The sequence below is a fragment of the Carcharhinus amblyrhynchos genome, chromosome 4 (assembly GCF_965287045.1).
Source record: "Carcharhinus amblyrhynchos chromosome 4, sCarAmb.v2.hapA, whole genome shotgun sequence".
Lineage (NCBI taxonomy): Eukaryota > Metazoa > Chordata > Chondrichthyes > Carcharhiniformes > Carcharhinidae > Carcharhinus > Carcharhinus amblyrhynchos.
Genome location: NC_137327.1, coordinates 82,719,303 through 82,736,974, shown reverse-complemented (window position 1 = coordinate 82,736,974; position 17,672 = coordinate 82,719,303).

Here is a 17,672-nt window from a genome sequence, read left to right as displayed (position 1 = left end):
TTTTTTCTCTCTTTAGATATTTCCAGCATTTTCTCTTTTTGTCTCAGGAATTAATCTGTCTGGAGTAATATTTAGGGCAATTGATCAAAAATCTAGTAGATGCTGTGTACTGTTGAACTCCAGGAACAATCAATACCATTATATTCTCTATTTTACAAGAGAAGGGTGATCCAGCTCCTGAAAATAATTTCAGTTCATTAATTTGCAACTGTTTCTGTTTTTCATGCACCCTCATATATAGTATTTGGGGTGACAACATTTGTAGATTGGAATCTTTTTTTTTAATGGAGCCCAAAAGTTAGATAATGGCAAAAGAATTGATATTTCAAAGCACTTTGCTGTACTCGCACAAGAAATGCAAAAAGTTAGCAGGAATGCACAAGGAGTCAGGAAGGCAAATGGTGTGTTGTCCTTTTAGTAAGGGATTTGGAGTACAAGCATAAATAGTTTTTTCTACAGTTGTACAGGGCTTATGTGAGGCCACACCTGGAATACTATGCATAAGTTTGATCTTCATATTTAAGAAAATATATACTTGTGTTAAAGGCAGTAGAGCAAAAGATCACTAATTTGGTCCTTGGGATTATATTTTTGTCCTATGATGAAAAGCTGAATAAATTAAATAAACATTTTTAAAATTTACAAGAATGAGGGATGATCTCAATGAATCATGCAAGATCCTGAAGGGACTTGAAGGGGCAGATACTGAGAAATTGTTTCCCCAAGCTGAGGAAGCTAAAGTAGGAGGAAAACCTCAGGATGAAAGTTTGATCATTTCGAACTGAGATGAGCAACAGTTTAGAATTCAGCAAAAAAGGACCAAGGGATTGATTAAGAATGGGAAAATACAGTATGAAAGTAAGCTTGCAGGGAATATAAAGACTGACACTAAGAGTTTCAGTAGATATGTGAAGATCAAGAGGTTGGTGAAGACAAATGTAAATCTCCCACAGACATAAACAGGGGAATGTATAATAGGGGACAAAGAAATGTCCAAGCAACTGAATACATACTTTGGTTCTATGTTTACAAAGGAGGACACAAATCTGATACCAGAAATGTTGGAGAATGCAAGATTTAGTGAGAGGGAGATCAATATTAGTAAGAAATGGTGCTGGGAAAATTGATGGGATTGAAGGTGGATAAATCCCTAAGGCCTGATAATCTACATCCCAGAGTATTTAAGGAAGCAGCTCTAAAAATAGTGGATGCATTGGTGGTCACCTTCCAGGATTCTATGGACTCTGCAACAGTACCTGCAGATTGGAGGGTAGTAAATGTCACTCCAATATTCAAAAAGGGAGGAGGAGAGAAAACAGGGAATTATAGAATAGTAAGCTTAACATCGGTAGTGGGGAAAATGCTTGAATCCATCATCAAGAACTTTATAGCAGAGCATTTAGAAAGCAATGGCAGGATTAGACAGAGTCAGCATTCATAAAGGGGAAATTATGCTTGACAAATCTGTTGGAATTCTTTGAAGATGTCACTAAGAGTTGACAAGGGGGAACCAGTCGATCTGGTATATTTGAACTTTCAGAAAGCGTTTGACAAAGTCCTGCACAAGAAATTATCATGCAAAATTAAAGCACATAGGATTGGAGGAAGTGCATTGAGATGGATAGAAAACAGGTTGGCAGAGAGGAAACAAAGAGTAGGAATTAACGGGTGTTTTTCAAATTGGCAGCCAGTAACTAATGGGTTGCCACAATGATTGGTGCTGGGACCCCAGTTATTCACAATATATATTAATGATTTGAATGAGGGAACAAAATGTAACATCTCATAGTTTGTAGATGATACCAAGCTGGGTGGGAAGGTGAACTATGAGGAGGATGTAGAGATCCTTCAGAATGATTTGAACTGGTTGAGTGAGTGGGCTAATCAATGGCAGATACAGTATAATTTGGGTAAGTGTGAGGTTATTCAATTCGGAAGCCAAAAAACAAGAAGGCAGATTACTACCGGAATGGCTGTAAATTGGGAGAAGGGAAGTGTGCAGTGGGACCTGTGTGTCCTTGTGCACCGGTCACTGAAAGTCTTATGTTCTTATGTAAGCATGCAGGTGGCAAAGAAGGCAAATGGCATGTTGGCCTTCGTTGCAAGAGGTTTTGAGTACAGGAGCAGGGATGTGTTATTGCAATTATACAGGGCCTTAGTGAGGCCACACCTAGAATATTGTGCGCAATTTTGTGCAATCCTTTTCTGAGGAAGGATGTTCTTGCTCTTGAGACAGCGCAGCAAAGGCTTACCAAGCTGACCATACCACCAATATGGTGGGACAAATGTATGAAAAGAGATTGACTAGATTAGGATTATTTGTGCTGGAGTTCAGACAAATGAGGGGGGATCTCATAGAGGATTTATAAAATTCTAACAGGTCTTGATCGAATAGAAGCAGGAAGGATGTTCCAAATGATGGGGGAGTCCAGAACGAGGGGTCACAGTCTGAGGATTCAGGGTAGACCATTTAGGATGAGAGGAGGAGGCATTACTTCACCTAAAGATGGTGAGCCTCTGGAATTCATTACCACAGGAAGTAGTTGATGCCAAGACATTGAATGCATTCAAGAGGTGGCTGGACATAGAACTTGGGGCAAATTGGATCAAAGGTTATGGGGAGAAAGCAGTTAGGCTATTGAGTTGGACAATCAGCCATGTAGACTCAAAAGGGTCAAATGGCCTCCTCCTGCTCCCATCTTCTATGTTTCTATTTAACACAGCTGTTAATGGTAATTCAAACATACTTGGTCTTGTTTGAGTTTGTACCCGAACCCCACATCGACTGCAATAGGTCAAGAAGTTGGCTCACCACTACTTTTCCATGCTATTTCTGAAATGAGCAATAAATGTGGGCCTAGTGGTAATGTTCACATACCGTAAAAAATATGATCAGCAAACGTCCCCACTTATGACCTAATGATGGAAGGAAAGTCAACGATCAGCTAAAGATGATTGGGCCTAGGATGCTACCCTGCGGAATGCCGGCAAGATATCTTGGGACAGAGATATTGGCCGACAGTAACCGCAACCAATTTATTTTGTGCTGGATATAACCCCAACCAGTGGGGAGCTTTCTTCCTGAGTCCCATAGACTTCAGTTTTGCTAGGAGTCCTTGATCCCACACTCAGTCAAATTCTACCTTGATGTCGAGGATAGTTACTTTCATCCTACATCTTTTGTTGAAGTTTGCAGCAAGGCTGCAAGGTCGTCAGGACCATTGACACCCAGTTTGGGTTCCAATCGGGCCAGTGAGCAGGTTACTGCTAGTATCAGTGTCCAAAATATAGCCCCACAAGTTCCTGCCCAAGGAACATAATAGAAAGAAAACAAAAATAACTGAGGAATGCTGTCAAGGTGTATATCAGGCACTGATCTGCAACATCTGCATTTCTGATGAACTTGCAGTTTACTGCACCCCACTTCCACCAATCCCTCATCCCATGTACTCCCCACTTTGGAGATCTCTACTGCCTCCCAAAGATACACAAGGCAAACACACCTGGCCGTCGCATCGAATTGGGCAATGGGACCCTGTGCGAGAACCTGTCTGGCTATGTCGAGGGCATCCTGAAACCCATTGTACAAAGAACCACCAGCTTTTGTCGTGACTCTACGGACTTCTGACAGAAACTCAGCACACACGGAACAGTTGAACCAGGAGCACTCCTTGTTACAATGGATGTCTTGGCACTCTACACCAACATCTCCCACGACGATGGCATTGTTGCAACTGCCTCAGTACTCAACGCCGACAACTGCCAGTTTCCAGATGCAATTTTACAGCTCATCTGCTTCATCCCGGACCACAATGTCTTCACCTTCAACAACCAGATCTTCATCCAGACACACGGAACAGCCATGGGGACCAAATTCGCACCTCAATATGCCAACATCTTCATGCACAGGCTCGAACAAGACTTCTTCACCGCACAGGACCTTCAACCGATGCTATATACTAGATACATCGATGACATTTTCTTCCTTTGGACTCATGGTGAACAATCACTGAAACAACTATATGATGACATCAACAAGTTCCATCTCACCATCAGACTCACCACGGACTATTCTCCGGAATCAGTTGCATTCTTGGACACACGCATCTCCATCAAGGATGATTATCTCAACACCTCACTGTACTGCAAGCCCACAGATAACCTCACAATGCTCCACTTCTCTAGCTTCCACCCTAAACATGTTAAAGAAGCCATCTCCTATGGACAAGCCCTCCGCATACACAGGATCTACTCAGATGAGGGGGATCGTGAAAGACACCTCCAGACGCTGAAAGATGCCCTCATAAGAACGGGGTATGGCACTCGACTCATCAATTGACAGTTCCGATGCGCCACAGCGAAAAGCCGCAAAGACCTCAGAAGACAAACACAGGACACGGCGGACAGAGTACCCTTCGTCGCCCAGTACTTCCCCGGAGCGGAGAAGCTACAACATCTTCTCCGGAGTCTTCAACATCTCATTGATGAAGACGAACATCTCGTCAGGGCCATCCCCACACCCCCACTTCTTGCCTTCAAACAACCACACAACCTCAAACAGAGCATTGTTCGCAACAAACTACCCAGCCTTCAGCAGAACAGTGACCACAACACAACACAACCGTGCCACAGCAACCTCTGCAAGACATGCCAGATCATCGACATGGATGACATCATCTCACATGAGAATACCATCCACCAAGCACATGGCACATATTCTTGCAACTCAGCCAATGCTGTCGACCTAATACGCTGCAAGAAAGAATGTCCTGAAGCATGGTATATTGGGGAAACCATACAGACGCTACGACAACGGATGAATGAACATCGCTCAACAATCACCAGGCAAGAGTGTTCCCTTCCTGTTGGGGACCACTTCAGCGGTCACGGGCATTCAGCCTCTGATCTTTGGGTAAGCGTTCTCCAAGGCGGCTTTCACAACACACTACAGAGTAGAGTCGCTGAGCAGAGACTGATAGCCAAGTTCTGCACACATGAGGACGGCCTCAACCGGGGTCTTGGATTCATTTCGCACAATCTGTAACCCCCATGACTTGCCTGAACTTGCAACATCTCACTTACTGTCCTGTCTGGAGACGATACACATCTGTTTAACCTATGCTTAATGCTATCTCCACTCACATTGTCTGCATCTTTAAGACTTGAATATCAGGTTAGCTGTAAAGACTCACATTCTAATCAGCATTCTGTAAACTGTGTGTCCCTTTATATGCCCTTCTCTGATCAGAACTTTCCACACACTTGATGAAGGAACACTGTTTCCAAAAGCTTGTGGGTTTACGATCAAATAAACTGGTTGGACTTTAACCTGGTGTTGTGAGATTTCTTACTATGTTTACCTCAGTCCAACGCTGGCATCTCCACATCATAGAGCCATGACGTTTTATAGCACATGGGAAGTGCACTCAACCTGTTGCATCTATGCTGCCTCGGTAGGGAAATCCAAAATTAATACCATTGTCTGATTTTCTTCAAAAGCCACATACTTTTGTCTGAAGCACTTCTACAACTTTTCTTTCAAAACTGTCATTTGCGAGCCTGAGAGCTGGCCTTGCTGTATAAAACAGAAGGAATGTTGCTTGGCAATGATAATAAACACTATCACTTACAATGGAGTGAAATGTTTTGAGATTGAGATTAAGATCCCTACAATGCAAAAGGAAGCCATTTGGTCCATCAAACCTACATTGACTACAATCCAACTCAACCCTATCCCCATAACCCCACATATTTACCCTGCTAGCCCCCTTGACAGTAAGGGACAATTTAGCATGGCCAATCCACCTAATCTATGCATCTTTGGACTATGGAAGGAAACTGTGGGAATGCCCGGTGGAAACCCATGCAGACACGGGGAGAATGTGCAGGCACCACTTAGACAGTTACCCGAGGCTGAAATTGAACCCAAGTCCCTGGCACTATGGGGCAACAATGCTAATCGATCGTCCTTTGTTCATTACCAATCAGAAATTTGCTTAATCTAAAACTGCAAAATTATTATCAGTTAAAAAACCTGAAAAAAATCCAAGACATGTATTCGCGTTGTGCGAAGTACAATTTGCATTTTGTTCACTTGAAGTTACCACACAGAATTGTGCCAGCAGAGGGAGTCTTCAGCCGATGCAGAGTGTCTCAAGAAGTTGTTTTAATAAAAGAGACCATGTCACTTGTGCACTTTTAATTCTGGTCTATCTTAGGCTGTTTCCAGTCCCAAGAACCTTACATTGGTGATAAGATAGTGAAGGGTTAAACCAACATTTTTGTTTAAAGACAGCATTTTAAGCTGCAGACTGAGACAAACACTAAGGTATTTCAAAGGCACAAAAGCTTGGATCAAACACGTAGGAAAGCTTTACAGACAAGTTTAATCACAATTACTATGCAGACGGTATTATTTAAGCTCAACCTTCTAACTTTTGAAGTACATCTGAAGACATCATCTGTGTTCCCATAGTGGCAAAAGTGGCTGTGATGTTTAGAAAGGGCTACAGCAGATTTTGCCTTCACAAAGGACAAAAGAATAAAGGTCTTATTATTCCACAATAGTGGCAAAGGATTAGAAGATATTTTTGAAACACTTACACCTGAGCAAAGTGATTACGACTCGGATACAAAGGCACCAGCCTCCTAATTTGCATGTTGTGAAAATGTACTATATGAAACAATCACCTTCAGACACATGAAGCAAGAAGCAAAAGAAACAATTGATCATCATTGCACATGCTTGAGGCAATTAGCAATTAAATATGACTTTGGTGATGTGGAATTGGTCGAAAGAGAAATGAAAACACAGATCATCGACGGTTGTCCCTTCAGCCAGCAACACCAAAAGGTGCTGAAAAAGCACAGAAAGCTGTCGGAATACTTTCAGAATCACGACCACTTTCTAAGAGCAGGACTACAGAAGCTGTCAAAAACTACAATTCAAGTTCAATTCCGGCAAACAGTGTTCATTGCTGACGTCCCAGGAAAGCACTAACACCAGCAGACTCTCAAACAGTGCTTTCAATAAGGCAGTACCTTCCCACAATGAATAGAATGTCCTGCTACTGGTAAACAATGTAAAAATCTGTGGAAAATCCAACTACTTTGCTCGTGCTTGTGATTCGTCAGCAAGACTGAACAGTGTTCAGGCTTTGGCTATTAAGCTACAAGTAACATTCATGCCAAGCAATAACCATCTCCAACAAGACAAAATCCAAACATTTCCCCTTCACAGTCAATGCCATTATCATTGCTTAATCCCCCCTCTATCATCATACTGAGGGTTATCATTGACCAGAAAATGAACTGGATCAAATATATCAGCACTGTGGCTATAAGAGCAGGCCAAAGACTGGGAACTCTAATGGCCTGGATAAGTACAGCTTCAACACTTAAGAAGCTCAACACCATCCAGGAGGAAGCAGTCCACTTAATTGGCACCCCATCCATTACAACAAACATTCAGTTTCTCCATGCAGTGGCAGCAATGTGTATCATCTACAAGATGCACTACAGCAACTCATCAACACTCCTTCAATAGCACCTTTCCAACCCATGAATTCTGCCACTTAGAAGGATAAGGACAACAGATTCATACACCACCTTCAAGTTCCTCACCAAACTATATACCTTCCTGACTTGTAACTTTTTGTTGTTCCTTCACTGTAGCTGGATCAAAATCCTGGAACTCTCTTTCCCATAGCATTGTTGACATTCCCACAACACATGGACTGTAGCAGTTCAAGAAGGCAGCTCACCAGTATCTTCTCAGGAGTAATTCGTGAAGGGAACAAAAACACTGGCCTAGCCAATGACACTCACATCCCATAAAAAGGAAATTAACTGCGATGACCAGTACCAACAGAAGGGTGCAACCTACATAAACCACAGCAATAGGACAAGAAACTAGCCAATGTGGATGTAGATAACCCTGAGCACACTTTGTGCTCTTTCCAACACAGCAAACAGTGTAACAGTGACCATTGCCTGCTCAGACATGGATGCTGTCGTAGATACAGAACCATCTCTCAATGTCATGGGAGACAAAATATTCAAGGATCTTCAGGATTGCTGCATTCTCTGCAAATGGTGGCATTGTGGCACAATGGTTAACACAGCTGCTTCACAGTGCCAGGGACCTGGGTTCAAATCCCAGCTTGGGTCACTGTCTATGCAGAATCTGCATGGTCTCCCCATGTCTGCATGGGTTTCTTTCAGATGCTCGAGTTTCCCCTCACAATCTGAAAGACGTGCTGCTTAGGTACATTGGCAATGCTAAATTTTCCCTCAGTGTACATGAATGGGCGCCTGAGTCTGACAACTAGGGGATTTTCACAGTAACTTCATTGCAGTGTTAATGTAAGTCTACATGTGACAAATGAATAAACTTAAAAAAGCAAACACTAAATAATTCCCTTACAACAGTGAGAAATCATTGAACATTCTCAAACTTTTGAAACACCAATCTCATTCAAAGATACCAGAATGTAGGTTAAACTTAATGTTGTATGTGAAGTGACATGCTCATCAGTTTCCATACAACACATATGCAAACAATTGCCATCACATATCACAATTCCTACACATATCATTAACATTTTTGAATTGTATGCTGAGAATTCACTGGTATTGACAAACTAAAATGTGTTACCTACAAGTTGCATGTAGACCTCAATTTGCCCCAGTGGTCCATCAATGGAGGAAAATACCTCTGATTTGATTTGATTCAATTTATTATTGTCGCATGTATTGGCATGCAGTGAAATGTATTGTTTCTTGTAGCTATACAGACAAAGCATATTATTCATAGTGTACATAGGGGATAGGGTGCAGAATGTAGTGTTACACTCATAGGTAGGACACAGGGAGAAATCATCTTAATATAAAGTAGGTCCATTCAAAAATCTGATGGCAGCAGGGAATATCTTCTTCCATATCAGGAAGAAGATTGAGCAGGAATTTCAGCACCTGCTTGACATCAGTGAGAAAGTTGAGGATGAGTCTACCCCTTGGGACTCATGCAAGTTGCCAAAAATTTCATCAAGAACCAGATTAGAATCTGTATTGATGTGTAACCACCAAACCAAGTCATGAAATGCAAAATTCACTCAGCATTGAAATTTTTTTACATAAAGGAGAAAGTGCACAATGCTAAACATTTCACTAAATGGAACCTCAATGAGCAATACATAAATCAAGCCTTCAAAAGGATTGAGGTATCTTGCAGCATTCTCCAATATGCATATGGGAGTGTTTTGAAGCAAGACCCACTACTTGGGAGGCAACTCAGTAGCCGATGTATTTCAGTATATGATTCAGTCTGCATTTCAAGGGCTTGAAAGCACACTTAACATCAGTGATGATGTTCTCATCTACAGTCACACTGAAAATGAACTCAAGATATGTCTACATGCATGTTTGCAATGTCTCAGAGAATGCAACCTCACCTTGAACAAAGACAAATGCTTGTTCAGTGAAAGCAGAATCAAATCCCATTCAGCATTAAGGCGTATCACCTGATGCATGAAAAGTAGAAACCATTGCAAAGGCTGTGGATACCTTGTAAAAAGCCTAAAGTTTTCTTGGACACGTACTGTAGTCACTTCCATTCCTGAGCATGCTCTGCTCCCTGCCCCCCATATAGTCTGGAAAAAAAAACCAAGTAGGAGTGGACTACACAACACAAACAGGCTGTATACCAGATGAAATAACGGTTGTCAGTTTCGACCCTGAGAAAACCACGCAGATAGTCAGAGATGCAAGTCTAGTTAGCTTAGAAGTATAGTTCTCATGCAAAAGGACAAGGCAGGAAACCTATCAACTATTACCTGGCAGGGATGAAACCATGATCAAGCAGGTGGTTCACCCAGGACGAAGCTAGCCTATTGCACTGGGAGTGTGCTGATGCCTGTGATTTGCCCAAATTAGGGGAGAATAAAGGATCAGAGTAGCCAATGAAGTAAAACTGAGGCTTCACCTGATGCAATTTTTAAAAGGCATCTCAGCCTTTTGACTAAGATGAAGTATTAGATCAAGCTTGGAGGAGGTGCAATGTTCATTCTGTTGGCTTGGATCTTGTTTGATTGAGTCCAAGGTCTTAGGGGCATGATTGGATGTCATTTGAATTGGCTTTTTGATGTAGAAATTCATTACCAGAAAGTTTAAAAAAAACTCCCATAGAACAATATTATTCACAAACTTACTTGTGCCCTCCTTTATAAGATCTTTTAACAGGAGCTTGGTGGATGTATAGTGACGATATGCGCTCAGGCTTGGACTCACTGATTGATTATTTTCATATATTGGATTGTTTTTAATGCATGTTTTAATTAAACTAGATCGCTGTGTGACGGTCATTTTCTTTCTTTTATTGTCATCATTCATTTATATCTAATCTTTAAATGAACGAGTTATGCACCTAAACGAGTTTCTGTATGGACAATAAATTGAGTTAATTGATCGAATGAATTGATTGATTCAGGGAATGTGTTTTCGATATAGTGCATGAAGGTCACAAGGAAATTTTCAAATCCAGAAGACTCATTAGGGAAATTGTATGGTTCCCAGGAACCAATCACATGGTTGAACACAAAACCAGAGTTTGTCATGTTATGCAACAGCAATGACAAATCGTTATGGTCCTCTCAATATGTCTGAACTACCTCCAGGACCACGGATTTTGCAGACTCACACACTAGTGAACATCTGGGTCGGATCTCAAACAACGACAGAGTACAGGAATGAGCTAAAGAATCTGGTGAACTGGTAAGACGACAATCATCTCTTCCTCAACGTCAAGAAAACAAAGGATATTCTCACCGACTTTAGGGAGCGTAGAGGAGAACATGTCCCTGGCTACATCAATGGGGATGAAGTGGAAATGGTCAAAACCTTCAAGTTTTTAGGTGTCCAGATCACCAACAACCTGTCCTGGTCTCCCCCACGCCGACACTATAGTTAAGAAATCCCACGACTGGCTCTACTTTCTCAGAAGACTAGGAAATTTGGTATGTCAACTATGACTCTCAGCAGCTTTCACAGATGCATCATAGAAAGCATTCTTTCTGGCTCCTGCTCTGTCCAAGACCGCAAGAAACTATAAAAGGTCATGAATGTGGCCCAATCCATCACGCAAGCCATTGACTCTGTGCACTTTCCGCTGCCTCAGCAAAGCAGCCAACATAATTAAGGACCCCATGCACACCGGACATTCTCTCTTCCGTCTTCTTCCATTGAGAAAAAGATAACAGAAGCCTGAGGTCACATACCAAATGATTCAATAATACCTTCTTCCCTCCTGCCGTCGGACTTTTGAACGGACCTACCTTGTATTTTGATCTTTCTCTACACCCTAACTATGACTATAACACCACATTCTGCGGTCTCTCGTTTCCTTCTCTATGAACGGTATGCTCTGTCTGTACTGTGCACAAGAAAAATACTTTTCACTGTATGCTAATATATATGACAATAATAAATAAAAACAAAATCAAAGTTGTCGCTGATGACTAAGGCAGACTTCCAGTTGCAGAAAATTGTATCAATTTCAGCAAAAATGGACATCACCAGATTTTCACTGCTTGGGGATTCCTTAAATGGTGAGAACTGACAGCGAAGCCTGATTCAAAAGCGGTGAATTCAATAAATTTGCAAACTATCTAGGTTTTACTCAAAAAATCACATCCCGTTAGCCAAGAACTGATGGTGAAGTTGAGAGATTTATGCATTCCTTGAAAAATATAGAACATTCAGCTACAACTGAGATCTAGTTATAGACACAAGAGTTGTATTGCTTTCTTCGCAATGTGACTCCTAACTTGATGACTGAAGAGCCTCCAGCTATAGTCAGCTTTGCACATTCTAATGCACACACATCTTCCTGAGCTATCCCGCAGAGCTAATGATCAACATACACCCAAATACAACCGGAAATGGAAGGATCGAGTGACTTTAAATGTAGAGCGAAGCGTGTAACTCCCAGTGACAAAGTGCTTGTGAATTATGATAGTCATGTTGGAAAGCAAAAAAAAAGTCTTTTGTGACATCCATCCACTTGTCACCAACTGAGGGATTTCAAGTCATCACTGATGAGCACAGTTCACCAATCATCACGGAATACATGTCATTGTTCAAAGCATTTGTAAACATTAAGTTCAGTTCTAAAGTCAAGATCTCAGATGAAGAACATTAGATAAGTGTGACTATACCTGAATTTAGACAATAACCAACTTGTGAGAGAAAAAGTCTAGCGTACTTAAGTGATTAGGTTACAAATTGAACTATTTTCAATTGGCGAACAAATCCTCATCTCATTGTATTTAACTGAGCACATTGTTAAGTTAATACAGAAGTTAGAATATGTGCTAAATTGAATGTTCAAGTTACATTTAAGTTAATAGTTTATGTTTTGGAGACAAATGATTGAAACATGCAATATCTTGCATTTACTAAGCATGAAGGTCTTGTGTAGGGTTGTGTTTTGCAAAGTGCAATGTTCATCTTGTTAACTTGAAGTTATCATGCAGAATGGTATCAGCAGAGGGAGTTTGCAAACAGAAGTAGAGTACGAAGAAGCCATGTTGCTGATGCACTTTTAATTATGATTTGTTAGCAGATCTCACTTCTACTTTGCTGAAGTTAAGTAGTTGTTATTTACATTGTAATGCTTGTAATCATTCAACTCCTTCACATTCTCTTGTACAACTGGTTTTGTAATAAATCTGGTCCATACAACAGCCCTATTCCTTGACAGCATCTCATAACATAGATCTGCTCAATTCAACATAACCGTTATTCTGCAGAAACATGTTCAAAAATTATCATACAATCCTTACAGTGCAGAAGGATACCATTCGGCCCATTGGGTCTACACTGACTCTTCAACAGAGCACCTCATCCAGGCCCTATCCTCGTGTCCCCACGTATTCACTCTGCCAATTCCCTGAACCTACACATCTTCAGACACTAAGGAGCAATTTATCAACCTAATCTGCATATCTTTGGACTGTGGAGGGAACCAGAACACCTGGAGAAAAAACATGCAGACACAGAGCAAATGTGCAAACTCCAAACAGTCACCCAAGGCTGGAATTGAACCCTGGTCTCTGGTGCTGTGAGACAGCAGGGTTAACCACTATGCCACCAATCATATGGAAATTAATCTGATACGTTGCATCAGTAGCACAGAGATGCCACTGCAGTTGTAGTAAGCTTCATAAATGATTCTACAAGTCATATTCTACAGGACATTTTAATATGCCTGTTTAAAATCTTGACAGAAAATTGATTTAACAAGTGAACCAAATTGTGAACTGGTCAATTGGCAGACTTATTAAAATCTAGAATGGAACCACTTTTAACTGTTAGAGACATACCTGGCAAAAAAGATAGTGCTTCTGCTTGTTGGAGGCCAATCATCTTATCCTCAAGGAAGCATTTGTATAATGGTAATGTCACTGGTTTAGCACTTCAGTGCCCCAAGCTAATGCTCTGGAGATGTGAATGCAAATCTAGCCATGGTAACTGGTGACAGTTAATTTAAATTAAAAGCTAGTCCCAGTAATGGTAAAACAATGAAACCATTGTTGGTTGTCACTAAAACCCACCTGATTCACTAATGTCCTGTGAAATCTGCCATCTTTACTTAGTCTATGTGACTCCAGGCCCACAGCAATGATTCTTGACTCTTCACTGCTCTTTGAAATGCCAGCAAACTACTCAGTTCAAAGGCAATGAGGTGTGAAAGCAACTGCTGGCCTTGCTAATAATGCCATGAAGAATAAAGGAAAGTAAAACAACATTGTGTAGATTAGAATTCTAGGTCCACCAATATACAACTGCTTCATTAATGATGTTCCTTCCATTATAAAGTCAGAAGTGAGGATGTTCACTCATGATTGCATTGTGTTCAGTATCATTCTCAATGTCTCAGATACTGAAGCAGTCTGTATCCTATGCAGCACAACTTCAATGATGTTCAAATTTGGGCCGTTGAATGACAAATAACATTCACTCTGCATAAGTGCCAGGCAATAATCACCTCCAAAGAAGAGAGAATCCAGTCTCCTCCCCTTGATATTCAATGACTTTCCCATCACTGAATCCCCCACCATCAATATTCTGGGGTGTTGCTATTGACTGGATGTTTAACTGGGCCAGCCATATAAATACCATAGCAACCAGAGCTGGAAAGGGACAGGGAATCCTGCAGTGAATAACTCAGCTCATGACTCCCCAAAACCTGTCCACCACCTACATGGTGCAGGTCAGGAGTGTGAGGAGTACCACATGTGTGCAGCTCCAAATATTCTCAAGAATCTCAACACAGACCAACAAAAAGCAGCCTGCTTGTTTGGTACCCCTTTCACTCCATCCTCCACTAATCCACAGTAGTAGACTTGTGTACCACCTACAAGATGCACTGCAGCAGCTCATCAAGGTTCCTTCAGCAGCATCTTCCAAACCCACAAACACTAGCAGTTAGGAGGACAAGGGTCGTCATTGCATGGGAACATCACCATCTGAAGTTCCCGTCCAAGCCAGAGACCATCTTGTCTTGGAACAATATCAGTGTGTACCTTCACTAGCTGGCTCAAAATCCTGGAACTCCCATTCTAAAAGCACTGTAGGTGTACCTATATCTGATGAACTGCAGTAATTCAAGAAGGTGACTCACCACCACCTTCTCAAGGACAATTAGTGATGGGCCAGCCTTGCCAGCAAAACTCATATCTCATGAATGAATAAAATGGCTATCTATTAATTAATCTTAAAGAGTAATTTATTGTAGCAAAATTAATTTTTGTTAGAATATATTAGCCAGTTCTCTGAAAACAAAAATGGGAATTTTGTTTTTGATTTTATATATATATTTAGATAGTTAAAGTACTTCTGTTAAAATGACATCAGTCGGCTTTATCACCATGACATATTTATTTTATTGTAGCCATGCTATGATGTAATTAATCAATAGGTAACTAATTACCAGAGTGATTGATCCTGATAGATTAATTAAGACAAATTGACTATTAAATGCCAATGTGAATTCCCCTTCATTGAGGTTGGCAGACTGCAATCTTGTCTTTAGCTTCAATGTGAATGTAAGTACCTTTGGAGTGGTTTTCAATAGCAGCAGTTTGGAAATGGATTTCAGTACCTGTATATTAGCTGAGGTATAAGGCTGTTTTAACAAAACTCCATTATAAGTGACAGCCTAGAACTGATGTTATAATGTCAGAGTCAAACATGCTGTAACACTGTAATCAAGCTTGACAGGTGCTCGTGTCAGGAAGGAAACTTTTAAAGTCAAATAACCAGATATCCTGACAACTTGAGCATTTCATAGAATCATAGAATCCCTACAGTGCAGAAGGAGGCCATTTGGTCCATGAAACCTCCACCGACAACAATCCCACCCAGACACCATCCACGTAACCATACGTATTTATCCTGACGCTAAGGTATAAATTAGCCTGGCCAATCCACCTAACCTACGCTTCTTTGGAGTGTGGGAGGAAACTGGAGCACCCGGAGAAAACCCACGCAGACACCAGGAAAACATGCAAACTCCACACAGACAGTGACCCAAGGCCAGAATTCAGCCTGATCCCTGGCACTGTGAGGCAATAGTGCTAACTGCTGTGCCTACGTGGCACCCCTTTTCCAGTGTTCAAAGCTTCTCCGTGAGGGAGTTCTGTTAGCAGAACTAACCAATTCAACGTGGATGATTTTGTATCAGTTTTATTATGATGCAGTGGGCCACTCAAATACTTAATTCAAGATGAAAGTTTTAAGGCAAAATTTGAAGGAAAAGAAGGATTGGAGAGACAATAAGGTTTAGAGAAAGTTCCAATACTCCTTCTTCATTTTCTGTTCCCTTTGCAAAATTCCCTCCTTAAACATGGATCCCTTATCCTTAGAAATGGAGAGTCAATGTTGGTTGTCGTCCACTTCCCGCTGTACAGCATATGGTGCGATCTGTTGGAATGCTTCGCACAGATATCCATATTGTTTTCCGTGTGTATTTGGATGACATCAAATCAAATGAACCCTGTACATCCACATATTTACCCAACAGTTCCCCCTGAGACTCTAGGTCAATTTAGCACGGCCAATCCGCCTAACCCACACATCATTGGACTCTGGGAGGAAACCCACATAGCACAGGGAGAACTCCACACAGTCAGGGACTCAGGCGAAAATTGAACTCGGGTCCCTGGCACTGTGAGGCAGCAGTGCTAACCATTGTGCTATCATGCCATGAAGATACTGTACATGAAATACGTTTGAAAGTTTGTATCCAGTTGTGGCATTAACTGGAGGAGATGGTACTTGAAACAAAAATATTGGGAAAGATAACATTAATGGAAAATCATGGCCTGAACCTTGTGCTAATTGCACGCACATGATCAGCAGTCCTGGAAGCAGAGACAAAATATATTTCCATCCGTGGTAGGCCTTGAACACAATTTCACACTGGTTGGCCAACTAACAGGCAACCAGCATTAACCGCACACTGAAAAAGGTTCAGCACTGCTGGGGTGGGAGTGGGGTGGGGGGGAGGTGTGAGTGGGGAGGGAGGGGTGGGTGTGAGTGGGGAGGGAGGGGTGGGTGTGAGTGGGGAGGGAGGGGTGGGTGTGAGTGGGGAGGGAGGGGTGGGTGTGAGTGGGGAGGGAGGGGTGGGTGTGAGTGGGGAGGGAGGGGTGGGTGTGAGTGGGGAGGGAGGGGTGGGTGTGAGTGGGGAGGTGGGGGTGGGTGTGAGTGGGGAGGGGGGGTGGGTGTGAGTGTGGGGGGGTGGGTGTGAGTGGGGAGGGGTGGTGAGCACCATGAAAAGTGAGGAGGTGGGTGGATACTTCTCATGAGCTCCTTGAAAGTGAACAGCTACTGTGGAACTGCCTCGGGGAACTTCAGATCGGTTGTACAAATTAAATGAGATGACAAAAGTGCAACAAATTGTATCCATGCAAAACATGCAAGCACCTGACAGCAGAACTCAAAAAACCTCAGTCCCAAGACAGTTTTTTTTTAAATATGTAATCATTCACCCCGGGCTTTCATTCCACCCTGGGCCCAGGTTGTAGTGAAAATGTGAAGGCTTGTCTTGCCAATTAGCCCATATGTCAACTGTGAAAGTTGGGCGGACCATGTAAAAGTGCTTTCAATTGTCTCCTTAAAGGGTTTAATTGCCCACTTAATTGTTGACAGACCCGCTTCCGACCGCATGTGCAATCTGAGTGGAAATTGTGGAAGTGTGCTGTAAATCATGTCTTTGCATGCGGTTACATATGCTGTTGGGTCGGGCTATTTTGGGTTATTTCCTCATTTCCTTAAGAATGGGAAACGAGGAAATGGCTGAGGCCTTAAACAAGTCTTCACAGTAAATAGCGGCCATGGGACTGTAGGGGGTGAAGACCTTAAAATGATCACTATTACTAAAGAAGTAGTGCTTGGTAGGCTAATGGGGGCTAAAGGTAGACAAGCCCCCGGGTCCAGATGGAATGCATCCAGGGTACTAAAAGAAACGGCAGAAATAATAGCAGATGGGTCAATTGTAATTTATCAAAACTTGCTGGATTCTGGGAGGTGCCAGCTGATTGGAAAACAACTAATGTAATGCCACTGTTTAAAAAAGGAGGTAGACAAAAGGCGGGTAACTACAGGCCAGTTAG